This window comes from Zalophus californianus, chromosome 5, assembly GCF_009762305.2.
Source record: "Zalophus californianus isolate mZalCal1 chromosome 5, mZalCal1.pri.v2, whole genome shotgun sequence".
Lineage (NCBI taxonomy): Eukaryota > Metazoa > Chordata > Mammalia > Carnivora > Otariidae > Zalophus > Zalophus californianus.
The window spans coordinates 71,975,521-72,002,760 of NC_045599.1; the positions used below are offsets into that span (position 1 = coordinate 71,975,521).

Below are 27,240 nucleotides of genomic sequence, written 5' to 3' on the forward strand. Positions count from 1 at the left end.
CTCTCCCTCTGCCTGCCACTCTGCCTGCTTGCGCTCCCTCTCTCTCAAATAACTAAATAAAATCTCAGAAAAAAATAAGTTTTAGCTCTAACATTTAGCTCTATTTTTTTTAAAGATTTTATTTATTCATTTGAGAGAGATACAGAGACAGAGACAGAGACAGCACAGCAGGAGGAGCAGCAGAGGGAGAGGGAGAAGCAGACTCCCCACTAAGCTGGGAGCCTGACATGAGGCTCGATCCCAGGACCTGGAGATCATGACCTGAGCCGAAGGCAGACACGCAACCATCTGAGCCACCCAGGTGCCCTGCCCTGTGCTCTGATCTATTTTCTGTTAATTTCCGTATATAGTATGAGATAAAGGTCTAACGTCATCTTTTGGCATATAGATATCTAGTTTTCCTAGCACCATTCATTAAAAAGGCTATCCTTTCCCTCTGAATTTCCTTTACACCTTTGTTGAAAATCAGTTCACCCTAAGTATAAACATTTATTTCTGTACTCTCACTTCTATTCTAGTGATCTACATGTCTATCTTTTGCCAGTACCACATCATGTTGATAACAACTGAAGTAGTTTTATATTAAATTTTGAAACTGGAAAGTATAAGTTGTCCAGCTTTGCTTTTCTTTGTCAAAAGTGTTTTGGTATTCTCTATGAGTTTTTTTTTTTAAAGATTTTATTTATTTATTTGTCAGAAAGAAAAAGGGCACACAAGCAGGGGAAGCAGCAGGCTCCCTGCTGAGCAGGGAGCCCAATGTGTGGCTCAATTCCAGGACCCCGGGATCATGACTTGAGCCAAAGGCACACTCAACTGAGCCACGCAAGCGCCCCATAGAGCTAAAACTTTTAAAGGAAAACACAGTTGATTACCTTCAAGACGCTAGGTTAGGCAAAAATTTCTTAGATATAACACCAAAAAAATATGATAAACCAGACTTCACCAAAATTCAAGTCTTTTGTACTTCAAAAGACACCATTAAGAAAATTAAAAGACAAGGAACAGAGTGGGAGAAAATATTGCAAAATTTTATCTTATAAGGGACCTATATACAAAATAGTCAAAGAATCCTTTATATATGAGAAAACAAATAATCCAATCCAATCCAATGGGTAAAATTTTCAAAAATAAATTCCCATCAAAGAATATATACGAATGGTTAATAAGTATATAAAAAGATGTTCGATATCACTGGTTTAGAAAATGCAAATTAAAACTACAGTAAGAAGCAATTTCACACCCACTAGGTGGCTATGATAATTTTTTTTTAATAGATGATAATAGGGATGTCTGGCTGGCTCAGTTAGTAGAGATGCTCTTGATCTTGGGGTAATGAGTTTGAGCCCCATGTTGAGTAGAGATTACTTAAAAAAAAAAAGAAAAAGAAAATAGATAACAAATGTTGGCTAGGATGTGGAGAAACAGGCATCCTCACACTACTGGTAGAAAAATAAAATGATGCAAACACTTTGGACAAAAGTCTAGAAGTCTCTTGTAAAAAGTTAAAAATAAATTTGCCAAATGACTGGGCAATTCTACTCTTAGGTATCTACCCAAAAGAAATGAAAACATATGCAAAGATTTATACATGAATTCTTTTAGCAGCATTATTCATATTCATAGTCAAAATCTGAAAAAAACTAAATGTCCAACAACTGATGGAGAGACAAAATGTAGTATATCCATATAGTGTAATACTATTCATCAACAGAAAGAATAAATTACTAGTACATGCTTCAACATACATGAACCTCAAAAATATTATGCTAAGTGAAAGAATACAACTACAAGAAATCACATATTCTATGACTGATTTATATGAAATTTCCAGAAAAGGAAAATCTACAGAGACAGAAAAAATGGACTAGTGTTGTCTGGGATAAGGTGGGAGGAATGAGGATTAACAGTTAATGGACATGAGGTTTCTTATTAGGCTGACAGAAATGTTCTAAAACTAATCAGTGGTGATGGCTACACAAAACTAAATTTACTAAAAAAAAAATCACCAAATTATATACTTGAAATGGATGAATTACATGATAAACAAAGTATGCCTCAAAGCTATATATACACATACATACATACATATACACATATATGAAAGTCAAATCAATAAATAACATCACAAAAACAACAATGAAAACCAGAAAACAGTGGAATGAGATCTTAAACATAATGACCAAAATTACTGCTAATCCTGAATTTTATACCCAGCAAAATATGGCTAAATAATTAACAAACTAAAACAACTTTGTCAAAACAATAAAACAGAACGTGTCATCAGCAGACAGTCTCTAGAAGAAATGGTCAAGAATAAACTACTAGAAGCAGGAATGTATTCCAGATATAAGATCTAACATGGAAGAAGCAACAGCAAATACACTGCCAAATATGTATTTGTACACAAATATAAAGAACAGTAACATTAAAGTCTCAGGGATTAAAAAGTATACAAAGCACAATAACAATGTGTCAAGAGGGGAAGAAATGGGGTTAAAAAGTTGTGAAGTCTTTATATTATCCAAAAGGAGGTTAAACGTACTGATTAACTTTAGGCTACGATCATTATGTTATTATTTCTAGAACCAAAAAATGAACAGAAACAGACTGTAAAACTTCTAAATTAGAGGAAAAATTGAAAATTTTTAAATTATCAATTGTATTACTCAGGAACATCCAGAGAAACAGAACTAAAACCAATAGAATGGATGTATGTGTTGATTCATGAAATTATGGAAGCTGAGAAGTCCCAAGAGCTGCAGTCAGTAAACTGGAGACCCAGGAGAGAGCTGATGGTGTAGTTCCAATCCAAACCCACAGGCTTGAGAACCAGAAAAGCCAAAAGTCTATTTCTTGTCTGAAAGCCAGCTGGCTTAACACCCAGAAAAGCTAAATGTTTCAGTTCTATGCAGATCCTCAACAGGTTAGATGAGGCTCACCCATATTGGGAGGGCAATCTGTTTTACTCAGTCTACCAATTCAAATGTTAATCTCATCCAGAAACACCCTCATGGACATACTCAGAATGTTGGACCGAAGAATGTTTGACCAAGTAGCTGGGTACCCTTCTAGCCCAGTGAAGTAGACACATAAAATTAATCATGATATCAATCCAAAGAAAGCAAGAAGGGAGAGTAAAATGGAAAACACATGTCAAATAGAAGATGTAAAGTAAAACAGCAAAGTCTACCACTTTGTATCAGTAAATACATTAAGTGTAAATAAATTTAAGTTCCACTTGGAATCAGCTAGATGTCTAGGAGAAATAGATTAATTCAATCCACTCATTCACTAATATCTACTCTGTGTTATCTACTGTTTTAGGTACTTGGACATATTAATGAACAATCAGATTACAAAATAATAAATATTTTATATTCATTTTTGTCTATCTAGAATCTTTAAAAGACTGTGGTGATTTATAATTTAAAATATTTTTATATAACAGGTTAATTTAAAAATAAGAGCTTAGCAACTAAATGAACAAACACAGGACATAATTACATGAGGAACCACAGATGAGAAAATTACTAAAAGTGAGTATTATTATTAACCATGAGCTTATGAGCAACCAAGACAAAAAGGGAAATGATATATTTTAATCATTTGGCAAAGTTAAATACGCTATGAAAGACAGAAACCTTTATTAAATAAGCCCTAAATTACAATGAAAACTAACATGGATCCTTACATATTAAGGAATATATAATTATATAGGTTGTCTCAAAAGATCCAGTAGCCTTGCTAAGTTTCAAACAAAGACGAGCTGAGTAGGGTAAGAAAAAACTACTGGCTTCAGATTCAAACAGCATCTGAATAAAGTCTGAATCCTGTTCCATCACTTACTGCTTGTATAACCATGGGCAAGTCACTTAACCTCTCTGAACAAGGGTTTCCTGATCTCTGAACATGGGTTTCCTGATCTCTAAAAGAGAACTATGACTGAAGGAATTAGACATTTCATAAAGTATCTAGCATAAATAAGTTCTTTACTTTAAAAGAATGTTTATTTATTATAATGGCACATAATCAATAAACATAAGGTCAATGTAAACTATGTGAACAATGACAGACTAGAGTTTCTACTTCTAGATTAAAGGACATGGTGCTTTTTTTTTTATTACCATATAATTAATTTTAATGTCCAGCGTTTGTAATACAAGGCCAGAGCTCTCTCCCCAACTCAAGTTTATAGATTTTTGATTTGCTTGTGAGGCCAAAAGGGATATTTCTTCTTGTCTAATTTGGTTTCTGGGAGAATTTCATTCAGGTCCTCAATGATCATCTGATCAAATGGAATTATGTTCTTCATCTTCTCCAGCTTGTTCTTCATATTCCTCAATCCTGGCCTTTGAGAGAGACAAAAACTCAACATAACTTTTCACATCATCTTTTTATTCAGCATGTACCTGGACAGTATATTCATCCTCCAGCACAGGAAACTTCCGGGCATTAAACTTTTTCTCAAAGTCATCTACCAAGCCAGGCTTCACCACACTGGCTTTGTAGTAAGTCCCAGTCGATAACAGGTAGATTCTCAGGGACAGCAGCCAATATGGAGGTTAGGGTCTTATTATGGGATTTCAGGGAGTTAAGAAGGCCCTTCTGGTTGTGGGGTATGATCTCCCCAAAAGCTACCCAATAAATGGTCTTTAGAGCAAGTTTTTGCCCAGCTATCTTGAGATCCTTCACCAACCCTGGTGGCCCAGCAGGACATAGTGCCTTAAAAATAGTCAATTCCACAGTACCAATGAACTAAAATATGAAAAATTTCCAAAACTGTTCTTGGAAATCTCTAAAAAACAATATCAAAGTAATATGAATTATTTAATTGAAGAGAAAGTTGACAATTTTAGACCTTGAGATAGAAGGTTTATGTAATAAAAGTTTACATAAGGCAAGCCAGTAAAATTGGGCTTTTATTAAATGGGTATGTCTTTGGGTTAACCACCACTTTTTGTCTCTTTTCTAAGCATTAACAATAATCAGTATACATGAAAGTAGAGTCCATTTGTAGTTTTGCATGCTGTTCTTTTCCAATGCTAGCACTTAAAGAACATTCAATTAATAATTCTTAATAAGCAAATGGCTATCAGCTACTACCTCTGAAATTGAAAGTTTTCACTTCAAGGAAGTTGCCTAATATGTTCTGTGATGACAGTCTGATAGCTTGACCCCAGGCATTTTTGTGACTTACGACATAAATATTTTTTAAAAAGGCCAACTGTGATGTTTAATTTTATATGTCAACTTGGTTATACTTTATATAGTACCCAGTTATTTAACAAAACACGAATCCATGTGTTGTTATGAAAGTATTCTGTAGAAGTTGCTACCATCTACCATCAGTTGACTTTAAAGAACAGACTTTATCCTCAAAAATATGGGTGTGCCTCATCTCATAATTTGAAGGCTTTAAGAGCAAAACCTGATGGTTGTGGACAAGAAGATATTCTGCCTCCAGCCTGCAGAATTATCTCCTAGGTTTCCAGCCTGCCCTGCAGAATTTAGACTTGCCAGTCCGCACAAGTGGGTGAGCCACTTTCTTAAAATAGATCATAAATACACATGTGTATATGTATAATACTATATGTATCTTATTGGTTCTGTTTCTTTAGGGAAGCCTGACTGATCCACCAACAAAAGTGAATGATGTTTTTGAGGCTTTAAAGTACTAAGAAGACACCAAAAGTAGAACACACCAAATGATACTATATATTGCTTTCAACCTTTAGTTTTAACTAAAACAAAAGGCTTTTTCTTTGATACCAATCCTAGATTACAGATCCCAACCAACATATATCCCATTTAACATTCATGTCCTTTGAGCCTTTTTGCATAATAACATAGAGATTTCTCAGAATCAAAACTATGTATCATTAAATCCAATTAAAAAGGGATTCTAAAACAGAATTCTTTAAAGATTATCCATAACATCAACAACATAGACAACTGAAATCATATAGAATGTACTTATGCCATATTAGTAATAAAAACTAAGATAGCATAATTGTGTACTCCATACCTATAAATCTGTAGTTCCACCTGTTAGCATATGCCTAAGGAAGAGAAATAGCTTATCAAATCCAGGCAAATGAAGGATTTAACCAAAAACACCCAATACTATTTACTTATTTATCTTTAAAGATCTTATTTTTAAGTAATCTCTACACCCAACACGGGGCTCGAACTCACAATCCTGAGATCAAGAGTTGCATGCTCTATCAACTGAGCCAGCCAGGTGCACCTCCAAAACTATTTAAAAACTCACTTTATATCACCAAAATAGAAAATATCATTTTTAGCATTAAAACTAGAATAGGTACACCAATGTAATGTTGGTATCGAGAAATGCAGTATATTTATGTAACCTGAGACTGTGGACCATGTTACAAAAGTGCTCATTTTATTGTCATGTATATTTTGCAGGGTAAGGGAAGGAGAATAAATATCAAGTGTTAAAGTATAAACTGTGGAACACAAGCCTTTGGCTGATTTTATTTATCCTGGACATTTTAACCCCTTTATACACTTACTGAGAAAGACAAATACCAGAAATTCCTTCTTGAGTATTTTCCTTCAGTTTTTCCATAATCTCCAGATACTCCCATTCCCTCTCACAATGATTATCCTAATGCTAAACTGTTCAAAGGAAGCAATTAAGGGAAGCAATCAGGTTGTATATCACAAAATGGAGACAATCTAGCAATTTCTTTTATTTAAACACAAAAAAAATGATCAAAAAATTCAGTACATTTCTGTGGCCTGAAAACCTATTTTTTGTCTCCTCCTTTCTACCCTCATCTTCTTCTATTCCCAAGTCCTATTGCCCGGTCACAGCAACAAAAGCCCATTTTATCATATATTGTCACCTCAATCCGTGTGAAGAAATAATGCTGATCCAAATGTACAGCTATGTCGAAGAAGTAAAAAGTCAAGCCAGCCTGGAAAATGGCAGCATTTTATGACCCCAGTTTTAGTTTATGGTCATTTCACAAAATCTACTGAAGTTATAAAAAACTTAAAGTTTTTTCTGTAATTAATAAATTGATCCTCTGTCTCTCCATTTCTAATTCCTTAATTCCAATCCTACCAGGGTGGTTTATATTGCTAAAAATATCTATGGAGGATTAATCTTTTAGTCATAATTTTTAAAATGGATGTAATAATTGATTATATATATATAATTCACTGCCTAATCAGAAATAAAATTTTAATCCCATAAAAGATGTTTAATAGCAATTTTATAGTTAAAATAATTAATGGTTAGGGGATTAAAAATTAAATTTTAAGGTGGCTAAAGCATAAATTCAAAAACTTTAGACAATTTTAAAGAGAACAAAACATTAAAAAGCTTATAATTGTGTTTCTAAAATTATGTGTAATTACACATTGCTATCCTACATTTTCATATAAATTAATATAGATGGATATCATTCAAAAAAATTTTGTAAAACATTTTTAAAGACAATGGAAGGACAATAAAACAATTTTTACAACTGAATAGCCATAAAACAATTTTTAGTTATAATATAAAGAAATCTTATTCATAAAAGAAAACAAAGAAAGTTGAAGGCACTGGAATGCTGAAATACTAATTACTCTCCTTTTACATAGGGAAAAAGTATGGCAGTACAATTCTGTGACTGTTATATACGCAAAGCTTCCACTAACTTTGATGATTTTGTCTTCATAAGAAACAAAGAATTGCTTTTACCTATGTAAAAAATTACATATGTAATTTTTTTTATTAGTAAGAGGACCTCATAACACTGTTAAACAAATGGGGGGCTCTACATTCCAATGCCTGACAATTTTCAACAAAGGAACTTCACTTTTGCTAAGACAATGACTGAAATCTGCATAAGATTCTCAAATTTTGAATATATCACATTAAGGAACACCCATTTTATTTTCAATTGCTTGAGTTGCTTGATATTGGGTTGGGATGGGATTAAAGCAAATGCAGTTGTACTACAGGAATTTTCTGCCACCCAACTGCCAGTGAAGTAATGCATAAAGAATTATTATTAAGTCAAAAGAGAAGAGAATGCATTTGAAAGCAGAATTTACCCCCCTGATTAAGTTTTACGAATGGAAAGATCAAGATTCAGGTCACTATGGACCCTTTTCCCAACTCAGAAAGAGACTCTCTTTATTAATAACCATTATTAAAGTATGCATCATGGCCTCATTACAAATTAGGTATTTAGGAAAAATTGCATTTCCTTCAAAGAAAAATGTTAAAAACGTACAATTCCTTCATCACTCATTTTTAAATACTAAGGAAAGATATGCAACTGTTTTTGTAACCTAGTCTCAAGCAACTGCCCAAGAAGCCTACAGAACTGATATCAACAGGAGTTTTATGCCTAACGGAAAATCAGTCTACAGATTTATCTTAATCTCAAAAATAATGTCATCACTGAGATACAAAAGTAGGGATTACACTGTGTTGTTAAAATGTTAGCAACTGCACTTCATTTTTTGAAAAGGCAATATAGTTTTCTTAAAATAGAGTTGATTATATCTCTTATCACTTTTATAAGAATTTGATATATCACAAAGCATAAGAGTTACAGCATGTGCCAACTATCAACCAGAAAAAATGAACCTGATTCATAATTCACTTTAAGAATGTCTAGTTAGTCAATCAAATGATTTGTAATCATGAAGAATGCCAGAAATGTAGTGAATAATGAGCTAGTGTAAAATCCCTGGATTTTTTTAGTATTATTTCATTATGTGACTTTTATTGCCATTTTTGATCACTGTTTCTCAGCAGCACACATATTTACTTACAAGTTTCTGACTATTAAAGAGGCTTAAAGGATATACAACTTGAATGACCAGAGTATTTAATGTCTTCCTACAAAATTAAAAGTCTTACTGTTTAGAGCTTGAGCAAAGAAATTTCATTCCGTTCAAACCCCTTGACACTTCCCTAATAATATAAATTATTTAGTGACTATGCTATTTCAACATAGCAAATTTTAATTCAGTATATTTTCTTAAGTTGTTTCTACATAGCCTAAAACAAAGAAACTCGCTTAACAGAATATAGTTAATATCAGAAGCTTAAGCTTCCTTTTACTATCTTCATAGTATAATATTTCCTTAGTTAAAACTAATGTAAGCTGATGGTCAAAGAACATTTGACCTCAAATAAACAAAATATAAACCAACTTGAAATCTGGCATATTACTAAAGCAGTAATATCATACATTAGTGTTTTTCTTTTTTTAAGATTTTATTTATTTATTTGTCAGAGAGAAAGCACAAGCCGGAGAAGTGGCAGGCAGAGCAGGGCAGAGGGAGAAGCAGGCTCCCTCCCGACCAAGGAGCCCGACACAGGACCTAATCCCAGGACCCTGGGATCATGACCCGAGCCGAAGGCAGAAGCTTAATAGACTGAGCCACCCAGGTGTCCCCATTAGTGTTTTTCTAAATGTAGAACTACTAACCTATGTTAGAATTTGTCATTCTGATAATACTGGCCATTATAACCTTTTTAATCAGGATTCCATAACATAAGAGTTACAGTTGCAAAGGAAATGGAACTTTAAATGTAATAATAAGTAGGTTCATTCCTTGATGTATTTTTCCTTATTTTTCAAGCAGAAGGGTCCTTTTCCAACTTTAGACTGATTATAACACCAAAGCACATGTGGATCTCCTTAAAGGAAGTGACAGTCTTTAAGTCAAGACCTATATTATTAAAATATATTATTCATGAAAAAATTCAACTATTGAAATTTCGTGGATAAATTTTCAATAAACGGTTAGTTGCTCAAGATAACAAAACTCCAGACATACACTATACTGACTGTAAGAAGCTAGTATGACTACTGTCAGACCTCAGGAAAGATACTGTTTTTAACACTGAATATTCCCTGATGAGTGTAGTAGCACTCCACCTTAGAAGGCACGTTATCACCATTATCATACCAACTGTGAGGATAACGTTTTCTTTCCTTTATAGTTTAACCATTTGTTTATTCATCCATTTAACAAATGCTTAGTAAGCATCTATATGTACCAGGTATTGTGCTAAAAACTGGGGACATAAAAATGAATTAGACACATAGCCTTTGTACTTGCCATTAAGAAATCTACAGTCTATCTACAGTCTAGTTAGAAAAAGACATATAAATACTATAAGTGCAATAAAATATAAAGGTATATAAATATAAAATATAAGGTTCTAGAATAGAAGTATGCACTAGAAAGGCTCAAAGAAGATAAGGTTCAATGATAGAGGTCAGTAGTTAAAAACGCCTTAAAGAGAAACAAACCTGAATCTTGAATGAAAAGTTGGTACTCAACAGGAACAGAGAAAAGATCATAATGGTAAGAAGAAAAGTATTAATGAAGACAAAAGTGCTGAATACCTAATTATGATAGGATAACTACAAGGTATTCAGGGTTTTTTTTGGGGGGGGTAAGATTTAATTATTTATTTTAGAGAGAGAAAGAGAGAGAGCAAGCATGAGGGGGGGTGTGGGAGAGGGAGAGAGAGAATCTCAAGCAGACTCCCTTCTGAGTGTGGAATACCAGCCCCGATCTCACAACCCTGAGATCATGACCTGAGCCAAAATCAAGAGTCAGCCGCTTAAAGAACTGAGCTATCCAAGCGCCCCCAAGCTATTCATTTTAACTGAGGCAGACATGTAAGGAGTACACAAGACACTGGTTGGTAAGGAAGCGGATTGCTGGAGGTAAGCTTGAAGCAATATGCAATGGCCCACTAACAAAAGACCTTGCACGGATGCTAAAGACAACACAATCTGCATCCTAAAGTCCTTCAATGGCTTCTGTCTGTAAAAACAAAAACAAGAAAAAAAAGAAAAAAAATCCATAATGTCTACACAATTTATGCATTTGTCTTTCCTCAACAACGGTCAAACTAACACTTCACACTTTATTACAAATCTGTTAGAGAACTAATATCATCATTTTAGCCTCCCTGTTTTATATGCATATGTAAATAATCCCCCAGAACAAGGGTCTCAGCCTCTAGCAAACTAAAATATTAAACAGCAATTCTACCACCTGAAGAGTGGGGCAGACACTAAAGATACACCAAGTTTTCCCAAGGAAGCATCCTGCAGCACATACACACAACATTAAGTATACGTAATATACTGACGGACTGTCAAAAGTTATGTCCACATAGGGGCGCTTGGGTGGTGCAGTGGGATGAGCGCCCGACTCTTGGTTTTAGCTCAGATTGTGATCTCAGGGTTGTGAGATAAAGCCCCATGTGGAGCTCTACCTTTAGCACGGAGTTGGCTTGAGACTATCTCTGCCCCTCCCCCTGCCCTGCCCCAGCGAGCGTGTGTTCTATCTCTAACATAAATCAATAAATCTTTTTTTTTAAATGTTATGTTCACATAAAGTCACAAAAGCAAATGTTTCAGTCAGATACATTTTGGTGTACCTCAGTCAGTAGTACAAAATCACTGTTAACTAGGCTGACTGCCTCAAAAGTGAAGGAGCCCATTCTCAAGTTGCACATGTAAACCTTTCATACAGCTTAACACCACACTTATAAACAGGAGCTTTGAACAGAAGTTCTGAGTTCACATGGTTGAAATCCTGGGTCAGTCACTGGTCAGTGCAAATTATTAAACTGAGTCTTAGTTTCCTTGTCTATAAACCTGGGATAATCATTCCTACCCCACATAACTGTTACAAAGACATAACAAGATATAAAAAGCACTCAGAATAGAGCTGAGCAAATTATTAATTTTAACTAATTTTACCAATTTTAATTAATAACAATTATATATAATAATTATAAGTATTAATTATTTAAGTAGTATTTATCATAATAACTACAATATAAATTATTCTAGTTAAGACAAACTCAAGTTTAGACACTAAATAACTTTGACTTGCACTATAATGTTAAATTTCCAAAGTCTAATCCAGCTGAAAATGTTTGAGGTAGGCTTAACGTGAAAATAATAATACTGAGACAAATCATCTTAAAATAATGTTTTCAAGAAACAAGATTTTTAAAAACACACTGAGTTATGGGGTGCTTGGGTGGATCAGTTGGTTAAGCGTCTGCCTTTGACTCAGGTCATGATCCCAGAGTCCCAGGATCAAGCCCCGCATTGGACTCCCTGCTCAGTGGGGAGTCTGCTTCTTCCTCTGTCCCTCCCCCTGCCTGTGCTCTCTCACACTCTCTCTCTCTCAAATAAATAAAATCCTTAAAAAAAAAAAAAACCCACACTGAGTTATACTTAATAATTACTTATAAGGCATGGGAAGGGAAAGCCCAATCTTACTACAGAAATATTTGAGTCTTTTTGAGGAAAAAAAATTGTACAATCACTTTTTCATTGAATATAGTGCCATCTTAATTCCTTTTTTTTATTTCATGGCCTCTTACAAACCATTTAGTATAGATGGTAAGGCTGGTTATAATGGAACATCATACCTGCAAAGATCCTCTCCCTACAGTTAGACCTTTCTTTTGAAGTCAGTGAGCATCAGCCCCACCAGTCTTTGACTTTGGGATTTGTTTATGCCTCAAAAGAAGAAAAATTAAAAGATAATGATAACATTGAAAAAAGAGGATTACCAATAAAGCAAAACTGTAAAAGAAAATGGACTTCGACAACCTGATAATGGAGATAATTCAAGTGAAAACAACTTGAATAAAGAGGGCCAAAGCAACATCAGCAACTGTATCAAGTTACTTATATATAATGTTATACAAACACACACACATATATATACACATATTTCATGGTTAGGTAGGGCTGGGTCAAGTCACAAATGTAATGAGTAAAGTAAAATGAAGTGATGATTAATAAATATGCACTAAATGATACTGAACTGAACTACGGATTGCTATTAGATACCCTACTACTTCTTGTAATAATATTACACATGTATAGTCATCCACTGTATCTCTGGGACAGCAAGCCTGTGGCAAGCATTAACACTGGCTACCATTTCAAAGACCAAATAATGTATTTGAAAACAGAAGAGTATCTTTACATTGACACTGTAGTTATATATGAAATTTCCTAAAATTCATAATATATTTTAAAATAAATATGTAACATGTGATTCTGATCTAGCCAATATTCAAATAAAAGTCATGAATTATAACTTAGCTAGCACGTATTATATGGAAATAATAACAGAGGTGAGAAAGAATAACTAAATTGGGGTGTGTGGCTGGCTCACTTGGGAAAGCATGTGACTCTTGACCTCGGGGTCATGAGTTCGAGCCCCACATTGGGTGTAGTGATTACTTAAAAATAAATAAACATTTAAAAGAAAGGAAGGGAGAGACCCAAACTACTTTTAGGTATATTCATAAATACCAAATTATTACTTTCATCTCTTTTCATTGTCAGGTTGATTTCTGTGTGAATCTTTACACTCAAATAATAAAGCATAACAGCTCAACATCCCATAAAACAAAGTTCAAACCAAACTGTTGTTTGATAACCCTGAAAACATCAAATAACACTAGCATGATCTTCCCTGTGTGAAGATGACACTAACTCACCTTCAACAGAGATGAGCTTCAAGTTGTTTTTCCACAATGGAGATGAACTTGTTCATCTGGCCAACTCTCTTGCCAAAGCTCCCTGATGAACAACATCTTATATCTGCAAGATGAGTGTTACCAGTGGTCACAGAAAATAACAAAATAAAATTGTTAATATACAAATGAAACCTATGCCTTAGTCCGAAATCACCTTATTTTAATGAACTAAAAATAAGGTCAAAGAAATATATAAATGTTATAATACTTACATACAAAACTGTACGTATATTTACTCCAATACATCACTATATTCTATATATCACTGACGTAAAAATACAAATAAAGCCTGACCTCTATCCTTAAGTAAAACTATTCTCAGCTATCTTACCTAAAAAACAAAGATTGCTTCTGACATATAAAATCAAAAGTGTATAATGAAAATGCTCAAAACATGAAAGCATGCCAACTTTACATCCCTCATCAACAGTAGCAATAACTGAGGAAATTAAGGAATATTTTTGTTAATGTTAGCAACATTCTCAATAACATTAAATACAGCATGACTACAGCCAAAATTACTTTGACATTTCCCAGAATTCTGAAAAATACTTCTATTTTTTATGAAAAAAATACTTTCGTTACTAGCTACAGTGTTTATTCATGTTAATACAGAGGGTTGTAATTAAACATTCCTGATATGGAATTTTATCGATTGCCAGTTGAATCTGGTTAAACATTACCTGAAGACACAGTTTTTAAGTAGAAGTAAACTTGATGTTATGTGCCTCTTTATCATTTAAGAGAATAAAAATTAGATTAATATCTATTAAAAATCAGTAAGGAACTATTTACAACTAGATACAATTCAAACCGATCACAATGCTAAGTATCTATGATGAGTAAGGCACTCACTATTCAGGGGTTCTGTGAGCAGGTATAAGAATAACAAGGCATTATCAACAATCTCAAAGAAATCACAGTATCAGTTTAATTGAAACATTCCACTTCCAGTTCTACATAATTGTTTACAATAAGAAACAGTTAAATTCTAACCTAGCCTCTGCTAGAACAGGAAGGATGAAGTAGAAAAGCATAGCATCATACCAGAGCATGGTAGCTACCACAGGGATGAGGCTCTGGGGCTCCTCTTTCAAGGGAATATAAAGAAGTTCCAATAGAAACGTTGAGAACATCTGCTACAACCCATGATGTAGGCCCACTGCCACCTGTAAACAAATAAACTTTGTTAATTTAAAGGCTCTATACAAATGTTTCCAGTCACAATCCTGGGGTTATTCTTCTTAACAACTCTTCACTATATTTCTTACCATAATTCCCTAACAACTCACCAAAACTGGAAGTCCTCCATTAGGCTGCAAACTCTTAAAGGTCCTCTTCATTTTAGTTTCCCAATTCCAAAATGCCCAGCAGAATAACTTACAAATTGTAAATGCTTAGTAACTGTTTGATAAGTTGAAATGAACTAGTCAACTTACTCCCTTACCTTCACTCCAAAAATTATCACTTATTCTAGCTATATTCACTATTACTGGCAGGACAGTATTAGATGAAAAGACAAGATTATTTATTCAGCAAACATTTTCCTCAAACATCTACTAGGTACCATGCTAAGTGCTAGAGATACTAGTATAAATAACACATGATCCTTGCCCATTCATAACCCAGTCTATTAAGAAAGATAAAGATGCTGGAATATGATTATACATTAGAAAAAATTAAGAATTATTAATTTTTTAAGTGTGCTCATAGTATTGTGATTATGTAAGAGAACATAAGATTATGTTCTTATTGGGAGATGTGTGTTATAATATTTATGGATGAAGTAGCACAAGATCTGTACCTTACTTTCAAGTGGATCAAACTAAATCTGTGTGTGTGTGTATATATGTAAATATACATATACATACATATTTATAACTGTTGACTCTAAATGGTGGAAATATGGGTGTTCATGTTACTTTCTCTGGTATTTAAATTTTTCACAATAAAAGTGTAGACAAAAAAAAGAAATAAAGACAGTGTACTCTGAAAACTATAAAACACTGATGAAAGTAATTGAAGATGACACAAAGAAATGGAAAGACATTCTATGCTCATGGATTGGAAGAATAAATATTGCTAAATGTCTGTATTACTCAAAGCAATCTACACATTTAATGCAATCCCTATCAAAATACCACTAGCATTTTTTACCGAGCTCAAACAAACATTCCTAAAATTTGTACAGAACCACAAAAGACCCCAGATAGCCAAAGCAATCTTCAAAAAGAAAAGCAAAGTTGGAGGCATCACAATTCAAGTCATATTACAAAGCTGTAGTGATCAAGACACTTTGGTACTGGCACAAAAACAGACACATTGATCAATGGATCAGAATAGAGAACCCAGAAATGGACCCTCAACTCTATGATAAACTAATCTTCAACAAAACAGAAAAGAATATTCAATGGGAAAAAGTCTCTTCAACAAATGGTTGGACAACAACATGCAGAAGAATGAAACTGGACCACTTTCATACACCATACACAAAAATAAATTCAAAATGGATTAAAGACCTAAATGTGAGACAGGAAACCATCAAAATCCTATAGAACACAGGCAGCAACCTCTTTGACATTGGCTGTAGCAACTTCTTACTAGATACATCTCCTGAGGCAAGGGAAACAAAAGCAAAAGTGAACTATTGGGACTTCATTAAGATTAAAAAAAAACTCCTGCACAGTGAAGAAAACAACCAACAGAACAAAAAGGCAACCTTTGGAATGGGAGAAGATACTTGCAAATGACATATCTGATAAAGGGTTAGTACCAAAATCTATAAAGAACTTATCAAACTCAGGGCGCCTGGGTGGCTCAGTTGGTTAAGCATCTGCCTTCGGCTCATGTCATGATCTCAGGATCCTGGGATCAAGCCCCACTTTCGGCTCCCTGTTCAGAGCAGGGAGTCTGCTTCTCCCTCTGCCTGCCACACCCCCTGCTTGTACGCTCTCTCTGTCAAATAAATAAATAAAATCTTAAAAGAAAAAAAGAAAGAACTTATCAAATTCAATACCCAAAGAACAAATAATCCAGTTAAGAAATGGGTAGAAGACATGAACAGACATTTCTCCAAAGAAGACATACAGATGGCTAACAGACACATGAAAGGATGCTCAACATCACTCATCATCAGGGAAATACAAATCAAAACTACAGAGACACCACCTCACACCTGTGAGAATGGCTAAAATGAACAACATAGGAAACAAAAGACACTGGCAAGGATGCAGAAAGGGGAACTGTCTTACATTGTTGGTGGGAATACAAACTGGTGCAGCCACTCTGGAAAACAGTATGGAGGTTCCTCAAAAAGTTAAAAATAGAACTATCCTACAACCCAACAATTGCATTACTAGGTATTTACCCAAAGGATATAAAAATACTGATTTGAAGAAGCAAATCTACCCCAATGTTTACAGCAGCATTATCAACAACAGCCAGATTATGGAAAGAGCCCAACTGTCCACTGACTGATAAATCGATAAAAAAGTTGTGGCCTATGTATGCAATGGAGTATTACTTAGCCATCAAAAAGAATGAAATCTTACCATTTGCAAAAATGTGGATGGAGATAGAATGTATTATGCTAAGTAAAATAAGTCAGAGAAAGACAAATACAGTATGATTTTCCTCATGTGGAATTTAAGAAATGAAACAGATGAAGATAAGGGGGGAAAAAGAGAGGCAAACCATAAAACAGACGCTTAACCATAAAGAATAAACAGAGTTGCTGGAGGGAAGGTGGGTAGGGGATGAATTAGATGGGTGATGGGAATTAAGGAGGGTACTTGTTGTGATGAGTGCTCGGTGTTATAGGTAAGTGATGAATCACCAAATTCTACTCCTGAAACTAATATTACACTCTATGTTAACAACTAGAATTTAAATAAACATAAAAAAAACAAGAAAGATAAAGATGGAAATTAGTCACTAGCATACCCTGTAATCAATTTATAGCAAGTTTTCCAGAAAGTGCTACAGGTAGTAAAAGAAAGGGAAAACTGGCTTAGAATAAACACTTTAGAGAGGAAATGTCATGTGAAATAAAAAATTAGCAGCTGCTGGACAGACAGACAAAAAGAAAAAAGGCATTCTTAATGGAGGGAAGAGGTAAAAATTATAGAGGTTCAAAAGGGTACACAATATTCTGAGAACTTCAGGAAGCTTTTTGGAGAGTAGTAAATGAGAAGAGGAATGAGAAAGTTCACAAAGATGCCTATTATGCTAAAAAGCTGACCTCTGTCTGACTGAAGGAGATAAGCCAGGAGAGTGATGTAATCATTAAAAAGATCCTGGCAGTAGTGTGAAAGACGGGAGGAAGGACAAGACTGAGGCAAAGAACTAAATCACATGAGACAAAACTGTCTTGACCTAATGGTTTATGGAATTATGGTGACCCGATTCATCATCAATGATCATTGGGTCTTTTACCCCATGGGTCTCAAATTCAGATAGATATTTAGAGACTCCAGATGATTTATTTTAGAAAACTGTTTATGTGGTATAATCTCAATCAAAAATCATGGCAGGAATTTCAAAAGAATTATATCAAGATGTCAAAATATTAATAACAAGTAGCTCTGGGTAGTGGGGATATAGGTCATATTTTTCTTCTTGTTAATTATATATTTCAAATTTTCTACAGGGTAAAATTAAAAACAAATCCTACAGCAATTCTTTGAAACTTTAAAGTTAAAACTGGCATTAACCCTACAGGGCCAGAGATTCCTTCACAACATAACTGACCCAAAGCCTCCCTTCACCACCATGGCCCACTATACACAAAATACTCATTCCTACATCAGAGTAGGAACCTAAACCTAACCTATGTTTAGAACCTAAACCTATGTCCTCTGTTACTGTAGCATCCTCTTGTTCTGAACATCTGTCTAAATCCCAACTTCATACCACAAGCTATACTGACTTTGTATATTATCAAAAGCTCATCATCTGCCCCATACATTGTGACACTTGATCATATCATTTATTGAAAGTCTTTCTAAATAGTTCTCCAGTCTGTTCTTCCAACAGTTTTTTTACAAGAATATTAGAGCAAAATCAGTCCTATTCCAAAACAAATATTCAGACATGACTTATTTATGGGTATCCGTGTAAGTAATTACACCAATGAATTGATCAACTGCAAATTTATGTATATAACCACTACCAGAGTTTTCAAGTCTATCATTTCAGAAAAAAACTGCCTACTGTTAATGAGTTGAATTGTGTCCCCCCCAAAATATACCAAAGTCCTAACTTTCAGTACCTGCAAATGTGACCTTACTTGGAAAGAGTGTCATTGCGGATGTTCAAGTTAAGATGAGGTCATTAGGGTAGGCTCTAATCCAACATGACTGGTGTGTTTATAAAGGAAAATTTGGACATAGGTCAGCACACACACAGGGAGGTCACCACATGAAGATGAAGGCAGGGATCAGAATGATGCATCTATAAGCCAAGGTACACCAAAGATTCCAATAAACCACCATAAGCTAAAAGAGAGGCATGTAATAGATTATATTCCTCACAGCCAGTGGAAGAACCAACCATGATGACACCTTGACCGTGGACTTCCAGCCTTATAACTAGGCAACAATAAATGTCTGTTGCTTAAGCTACCCCTTTTGTAGTACTTTGGTACAGCAGCCCTAGCAAAATAATATACCTACTAAGGGAAACCATGATATTTCCACCCCCCCCGGAAGTCACTAAAGACAAAAACATTCTGAAGGAAGACTGCAAATCAGAAATAATAAACTTTCTTGTATTCACTTTTCAATCTGCTAGCAAAGGTGGTATTTAATAGCTAAGCCAACCTAGTGCCAAAAAATTCTAAGGATAGAGTTTCATCTAGATAGTACCATTTACACATACAACAGCACATAATCAAACAGAGAGAATATTATCCTATAACTACTGGGACATGAAAATAACATGAAATTATATAGATTTCCTTTGTTTTGTATAAGAGTTGCTCTATGCTTTTTTACGTGCCTCTGAGAATACAATTTGACCCTATAATCAAAAAGTAATATAATCAGTTACTTGGTAAGAAGCAGTGAAATCAGCATAGACCAGGAGTGGGCTCTGGAGTGACACATACTTCATGTCAAATCCTTGCTGTGTTACTCACCTTCTATGTGACTTGACTGAGCAAGTTACTTAACCACATTTGAGCCTCAAATTCTTCACCAGTAAAATGAGAACTTTATATCCTATATAAACTGATTAAATAATATATAAAATATGCTTAGCATATAATAAGAAGGTTTTACTATTTACATAAAATGTAAAATTCATAAATTAAGGATTTTTTACACTTCTCTTGGGTAGGATAACTATTAGGCAAGTTTATGTAAGAACAAAACTCTCCATCATACACACTATATATAAAAATACAGCCTTTGGCCAGTTCCTTACTATAAAATGCAGGACCTTTTGGAATTTTAAAACTATTTGTCAAAATTCAAAACACAGGGACGCATGGGTGGCTCAGTCGGTTAAGCATCTGACCAGCTCAGGTCATGATCCCAGGGTCTTGGGATTGAGTCCCGCATCAGGCTCCTTTTTTTTTTCTTTTAAGATTTTTATTTATTTATTTGTCAGAGAGAGAGAGAGAGAGAGAGAGCACAAGCAGGGGAAGCAGTAGAGGGAGAGGGAGAAGCAGGCTCCTCACTGAGCAAGGAGCCCGTTGTGGGACTCGATCCCAGGACCCTGGGATCATGACCCGAGCCGAAGGCAGACTCCTAACGACTGAGCCACCCAGGCGTCCAGGCTCCTTGCTCAGCAGGGAGCCTGCTTCTCTCTCTCCCATTACCCCTGCTTGTGCTCTCTCTCTCTCTCTGACAAATAAATAAAATCTTTTAAAAAAATAAAAAATTCAAAACACATTTAAAAGTATTAATATTGGAACTAAAATAGAAATAGGATCTTGGTGACTTTTGGCTCTGTCACAGACATCGGTCAGTATGTTGCTTTCAAAGCTCTATAATACCACTCCCTTATTCTAGTTCTAGCCAGTCCAAAACAACTACCTTTACAACTTAGACTGACATGAGACTGAGTCTAAATGTATAGCATAATACAATGTAATCCTCTACCAGATATTACTGATATGTTTTTGTCTTTTTTTAAATATAAATCTTATAAAATACGCATCTCAAAAATGTAACTAAATAAAAAGGGACTTATTTTGGAATTTGTATATTTGTTTTGAGAAATGTATAAATAATGCAAAACCCAATCAATCCCCAAAGTTCAAAAGGATCTTATTATCTCATGAGAACACTCTACACAAAATACAAATTATACTTTGTTTATTGCAATACTTATAAATTGAAACTTATACCTATATAAAGAGATAGAAGAAACTACATAATTAAGTCCAAAAAGACTGTAACTATTATACGGAGAATAGAAGTATTTTTTAACCTTTTTATCAAAAACCGCTGTCTACATTGGTCAAATTTGTTAGCAAATATATCAACAACCCACCTTTCCTTGTGTGACAGGCAAATGGTAATTATTTTCAGCATCTTTTAATAAACTTTGGTGAGCTATAAAAACATGTTCATGTGTAATGCTATAAAAATTCCGAGATCACATCAGGAAATTATGTATCGGCTGTGTCAATAGAAAATACATAGCCAACGCTAGTTTTGAAATAATCTCAATGTGGTCTAAAGTGAAGTCATTAAGGACTGAGTAGAAACAGTGCAGATATTTAAGCACCTATAATCCTGGTAGTATATATGGCAAAAATACACTATATACATATACACATACACACACCTTTTTTTAACCATATTCAGATGTTTCTGTAAACAACACATCACCTTTCTTAAAAAAGCTATATAACTAAGAGAGTAAAATAATATATATGGGCTATAGATTGTTGTGTCTCACTGGGGTCTCTCTGGTTTTAGCATTGCTGGTCTGGTGGTTAAGATTCCTTATTCTCACCACTACTGTCCAGATTCATATTATGGCCAAGGAGAAAATAAGTTAGTCAGGGGCTAGTTTCCCCTACCCACACCTTTTCTGTTGAGTTTCACCTACCCGCTAGAAGCAACAAGGGGAAATTTAACCAGTATAGAATATTCCTTATATTACACATTACAGATGTTCACCAGAACTTTCAACTAGATAAGAAATGCCTTTGAAATATTTACAAAGGCAGGCAGGCAGACAGACACACAGACACATACACAGCTTTCTCTCCAGACAGAAATGCTACAGAAATGAAAGAAATCTTATTTAGTGAATGTGAGCAAATAAAGCAATGCTAAATAAAAGGTGTACTGAATGTTGATATCTGATCACACTGGGTCTCTCCTCCCCAAACTAATATGCTAGGGAAAAATTCCTACTAGAAGCTGCTGAATACATAGGATAATTGACCTAAAATAGAGAAAAATGTGTTACCTGGTTTGCTTGTTAAAACAAAACTACCTTGAGAATATTTATAGCATTGACAAAGCTACTATTAGTAGCTTCATCTTCCCTTAAAAAAATGATTACTACTATCACAAGTTTCTTAGTATGTATTTATAGAAGGAAGCAAATAATTTATTAAACAAAGGTTTTGGTCTTGAGGCAACACATTTTGGGAAAAGATAGTTTTACAATAGGATACATTAATTCCATCTCTAGTTATATTGATATTTTTTCATAGGAGAGGCATGGCACTGTGCGAATATTATGACTCAAGCTTACTCATCTCAACTAAGAATGAATTAAATTTGTTAGAGTAAAAACCTGAAAGAGAACGTACATGCATGTAATTCTAGGTTGCCATTTTTAGAATAGGGTTTTTCTCCAAAGAGATTTTAAAAACATGTTTCCACATTATTCTATTTGTGCTATTCTCACTTTAGTGCTCTGGTAAGTTGGTTGCTAAATAGAAACAAGAAACAAACTCATTTTCAAATACAAAGTCATTTGTGATTTGACCATAGTACAAGCTACAAAAAAAAAAAAAAAGCAATTTGTCAAAATCTTGACTGCCAAAATATACTGAAAAATAGATACACGTACATGTAAAAAGACACTTAAATTTAAGCCCACCCTATTGTCCTGATCCAGTTATCAGGAGAGATCAGAAAACTGACTACATGGTAAGAAACCTATAGAAAGCTTCCTTGTACCCAAACTATCATTTTTTCCAGGGAAGTCCAGAAAATAAGGAAGAAAACTACGGCTCTGCAGGACACATAGTCTTCTCATTCCATAAGTAGCTTTCAGGCTGATAAGGCTTCAATGTTTTTCCCTACAGAAAAAAATATATATATATTCTAAAAGTCTCTCCTGCACACAACAATCACAAAGTTTAACAAGCCTGCAGATGGTCTTTAATCACAGACTACCAAAGTGGTCAGTCAGCCAGTGCCCAAAGATGACAATGTGGACTGAAGAAAAGAGTGATTTGAATTGAAGTCAGAACTGAGCTTTATTCCTGGCTCTGGATTTACTACATGGTCTTGGGTAAGTTACTTAAACTTCTCTGAGCCTTTGTCTTTTGTTATATTTTATCTCATATGGAAAATAAGAGGTAATCAAAAAACTTTAATTATGGCTAGACGGACATCAAAGAACATGTGGATCTATACACAACTTACAGATGAGGACAGTAAACCAGAGAAACATGACCATTCACAGGTGATTAGACTAAAAAGTTCCAACAGCCTTCATAGGTCCAACACTTTAAATTTATTTAAAAGGACAAATCACTACATCAAGTTTTTTGACATGTTAAAGAAAATACATAAAAGAAAAATATACAAAAAAGATAATCATCAAATTTAGGATGCTGATCATCTCTTCAAGAAGCCTTAAGGGAGGGTGCCTGGGCAGCTCAATCGGTTAAGCGTCTGCCTTTGGCTCATGTCATGATCCCGGGGGCCTGGGATGGAGCCCCATGTCAAGCCCCACATTGGGCTCCCTGCTCAGCAGAGAGCCTGCTTCTCCCTCTCCCTCTGCCATGCCCCCCACCCCACTTGTGCTCTGTGGCTCTGTCTCTCTGTCAAATAAATAAATAAAATCTTAAAAAAAAAAAAAAAGAAGTCTTAAGGGAATACGACCAGGAAGAGGTTCAAGTGCACTGGTAACATTTTATTTCTCAAATTGAGTCTGGAGTACAGGGCTGTTTATTTTTCTTTATATACCACATTTTGTCTGAAATACTTTCTAATCATTTTTTTAAGTAACAACTAAAACATCTTTAACCAAAAGCTGAATGAAATAAATGAAAACATTTCTCTGGAATATTAAAGGTCAATGGAAATAGTGCATGGGTTTCAAACATTCTCCTGCTGAGCTTAAAAGGTAAATATGACAATGCTCCCCTAATATAACACACACAAAAAAAAGAGCACTGGGCTGTAAATATATTTATACGTGTGTGAGTATATATACACACACACATACATATAAAACTATTTCCAATTTCCAGCTTAGTAAAATATTAAAAGTATACAAATAGCACAAAACACAAAATGAACTCTATTATTAGTAGCATGATTAAGCCACTTAAGAACACTGAGGTACCTAATAATTTGTACTCTAAACATCTGCCTAAGAAAAATACTTTCAAGAGTCACATCTGATAGCGTAGAGTTTAATCTTCAGGGTTCTTTGTTTGTTTATACTAAGACTACAGTGATTTACCTAAAGTAACCAAAGCCCTTTCTAAACCTCTACATGGAACCTACCTGTAAAAACTAAGTGCCTCTGAAATCTCTGAAATTTTCCAACAAGAAAGTATAGGTCATTCAGCAAAATATATTTACTGTATACTACCATAAAAGCTATTTAATTGTTATCATTATGATGCAGATATATAATGGAAACAGATGTTCCTTTTTCCTTTCAGCAAAGCACAGGAAGAGCATAAACTTGCTGATATTGCATGGACTACTATCATAGCACAATAGAGGAAAAAAGACATTAGCACATGACAATATTAGTTTTTACTACACAACTAATTGCATAAAAAGTATAACTTAGATCATTAAATCAATATAATTTTCAGCACTACAGAAGGGAAACAAATAGACTTGTATAACCAGCCTATTTCACATCTGCAGTTGAGAAAATACTTCTGAGAGACTAAGTATATGCAAAATGCTGCCACTACTTTCAGAAGACAAGGAAAGAGTGTCATTCTGTTTTCTTTGCTTGTGTAACATAAATGAGAATGCTGCTGCCTCTACAGAGACAGTTTTTAAACAGTACCAGTATAAACTGGAAAAACCTTTCTGGAAAACAATCTGGCAATTGATATCAAGAACCTTAAAAAAACAGTCTATACTCTCATCCAAGTAAATTCTTTTGTAATAATGTATTGTAAGGAAATAACCACAGGGATGAGTAAGATTTATTTAAAATGTCATTCATTATAACTTTATTTACAATAATGGAAAGTTAGAAATCTAACTCTCCAATAGAACAGTGATTAATTAAAATATACATGTTAAAACATTAAACAGTCAATATAAATGACTTTAATAATAATTTTAATTATACAGGAAATTTTTCACTGTGTAATACCAAGTGAAAAAGCAGGATATAAAGGGGTATCTATCTATATATGTATAAATAAAACATGTAAATGCTTGGAGGAAAAAGGCTTAGAGAAAATGTACAAAATGTCATTTTTAACTTTTGCAAAATTATTATGAGCAAATACCAGTCCTTTAGTCACAAAGTTATATTTTCTTCAAACAATTAAACAATTCTCTTTCTATCCTCTAATACTCCTTGTCCAAAGTTTCTAAAAATTCTTTGCATCAAATAATACTATAAATATTTATAAGTAAATTGACTTAAAGTTATGTTGCCATATTATTTGATCCTAAAATCTGGCATATAAAGAAAAGTGTTTGTCAATCACATAAACAACACATCTTTTCCTGAGTTAAATAAGATACTACAAATTTGAGAAAATGTTTATGGTAAAAATATTATAAATGCTTACTTAGGAACTATTAATATGATGTGTTTTAAGTCACCAAGCCAAAGAAATTTTTCAATTCAAACTACTTCTAAACCAGATAAAGTAGCCTATTAATTGCTCTTCCCAATATGCCAATAAAAAGTTTGCCAAAGCTCTCTTATTAGGATTCCTGGTTTCATGATTCTATTTTTACAAAAAGGAGCTGATTTGTCTTAGGCTATTACTGTCTATTACTTCTAGAAGTCTTGAGGAAAGGTGGGAAGCAGCAAATTCTGGCAATCTGCCTAAAGAGAAATCAATGAAACAAATTAATCCTTCGCAGGCTGCAATGACACAGTAATCCATCATTCAGAGCTGCTTTTATATACCAAATCAGAGAGCAGAGGAAAGAGCCCTGGGGGACATCACAGACAACAACTTACACCAACACTGGGAAAATACTAAGGAATCAGTTTATTTAAAGAGGATAGATTTCAGTTGATTGCCTATTTCGTCAAATAAAGGTTTTTTCTTTCACAGTGTAGTGAACCCAAGGCCCAATGACTTTATCTTCAGAATTCAGTACCACAAATATGCTAGCTGACATCAAAAGGGCTGAATGTTTTTAAATAATTAGCATCATTAATCAGTATAAACAAATACCTGGCTAGAGTAATATTACTTTTTCCATTAAAATTCCAGGTCTTAAACACATTCCTTGTTTTCAGTAGGGACTAACTCTAAAATTCAGCCACTAATCTACAACTTAATTAACCAATTCCTGGTAAACTTCATATGAACTATTTTTTTCACACATAAAATGTAACCATTCACAATACACGTAACTTTCTAAGTAGTCTGTTAGTTTTAAAGACTTGAAAATTTTAATTTCATCTCTAGCCACATAAGTTTCAACAGCAAATCAGATTACAAATAACTTGTTTTGAAATAATAAACAGTTCTTTAGCTTTCAATTATCATTGACAATGCTGAAAGATAAAATCAAAAGTGGTGTCTTTTTAAAAAATAAATGTATATCAATGTACAGCAATACAGTCACACTGAGTATATTTATTTACATATACAAAAGAACATCTAAATTTATTTATGCCAAGTAGAAACTTCTGCACCTGAGTGTCTTACTAGAGTAATGTATTATGAGTGGAATTATACTTCCTAGATGAAAACTAAGGACAAGAAAAATAAAGCCACAGTATATTACTATTGTTAAACATGTATCATTTTTGTGGTTAAATGTGAGATGTGAAACTGATATGAGGAATTCTTAATCTCAGGAAACAAACTGAGGGTTGCCGGAGTGGTGGGGGGTGGGAGGGATTGGGTGGCTGGGTGACAGACATTGGGGAGAGTATCTGCTATGGTGAGCGCTGTGAATTGTGCAAGACTGTTGAATCACAGATCTGTACCCCTGAAACAAATAATGCAATATATGTTAAAAAAAAAAAAAAGAAGAAGAAGAAGAAGATAGCAGGAGGGGAAGAATGAAGGGGAGTAAATCAGAGGGGGAGATGAACCATGAGAGACGATGCACTCTGAAAAACAAACTGAGGGTTCTAGAGGGGAGGGGGTGGGGGGATGGGTTAGCCTGGTGATGGGTATTAAAGAGGGAACATTCTGCGTGGAGCACTGGGTGTTATGCACAAACAATGAATCGTGGAACACTACATCAAAAACTAATGATGTAATGTATGGTGATTAACATAACATAATA

The 27,240-nt window shown here is 34.3% G+C and overlaps 1 long non-coding RNA gene across 5 annotated transcripts in view; it reads right to left on the reverse strand.

Annotated features, from left to right (window-relative positions):
* LOC113928907 overlaps nucleotides 1-27,240 on the reverse strand; it is a 134,848-nt gene that overhangs the window by 105,173 nt on the left and 2,435 nt on the right. For 4 of the 5 annotated variants that reach the window (XR_003522002.2, XR_003521997.2, XR_003522000.2 and 1 more), the window contains exons 3-4: nucleotides 14,621-14,742; nucleotides 13,535-13,637 (exon numbers count right to left, since the gene is read on the reverse strand). This is a non-coding gene — a long non-coding RNA (uncharacterized LOC113928907). Of the gene's footprint in view, nucleotides 1-3,330; nucleotides 4,350-13,534; nucleotides 13,638-14,620; nucleotides 14,743-27,240 lie in introns of those variants that run through there. The other variant, XR_003522001.1, reaches the window with a different exon arrangement.